The sequence below is a fragment of the Penaeus monodon genome, chromosome 15, assembly GCF_015228065.2.
Source record: "Penaeus monodon isolate SGIC_2016 chromosome 15, NSTDA_Pmon_1, whole genome shotgun sequence".
NCBI lineage: Eukaryota > Metazoa > Arthropoda > Malacostraca > Decapoda > Penaeidae > Penaeus > Penaeus monodon.
The window spans coordinates 17,525,626-17,526,268 of NC_051400.1; positions in this window are offsets into that span (position 1 = coordinate 17,525,626).

Sequence of the window (643 nt, forward strand, 5' to 3'; positions counted from 1 at the left end):
TTTACTTCAGCCCGAGTGCCTATATCAAGTCCCATATACATTTCACTAATTTCCCACTAACCTAAGCCCAATCAACTCAACAAAAACGCCCCCCATGCAAATCACCCTTTCAAGCGTTTGTTTAGCTCAGTGCACACTCCCTCCACTTTCCGATCATCGCCAACAAACAGCGAATGAACAAACGACCGCCGAGCTATTCAGCGCCACACCGCCGTCACGTGACCGGTCATCCCTTGCCTCTCCCCTGTCGGTCCACTGACACGCATTCCACTGAGGCAAATCGTGACCCCCCCCCCTCCCTCCCCGGTGACAATGGCTATCTCTCACAATGCAACACTGTTACTACTCTAATCAATATAACTCAATCTATTCCAAATACAAAAACTGCCATTTTTTGAAAAACCAACACGTCCTCCTCACACACAAAAAATGGTGTGCAAACTCATTACACGCAACATCAAACCCCAACCACACATACCGCGTCCTACGAAATACCATACATTGCATGACGATACCACCCGACACGACAGCACCATGCAGATTGCATGTTGGTATTAAAACACCTTCTATACAAAAGATATGAGCAGGACTACACGCCCACCACTGAAGTAATGCAACACCCTGTTAGTCCATGCAGCTGACA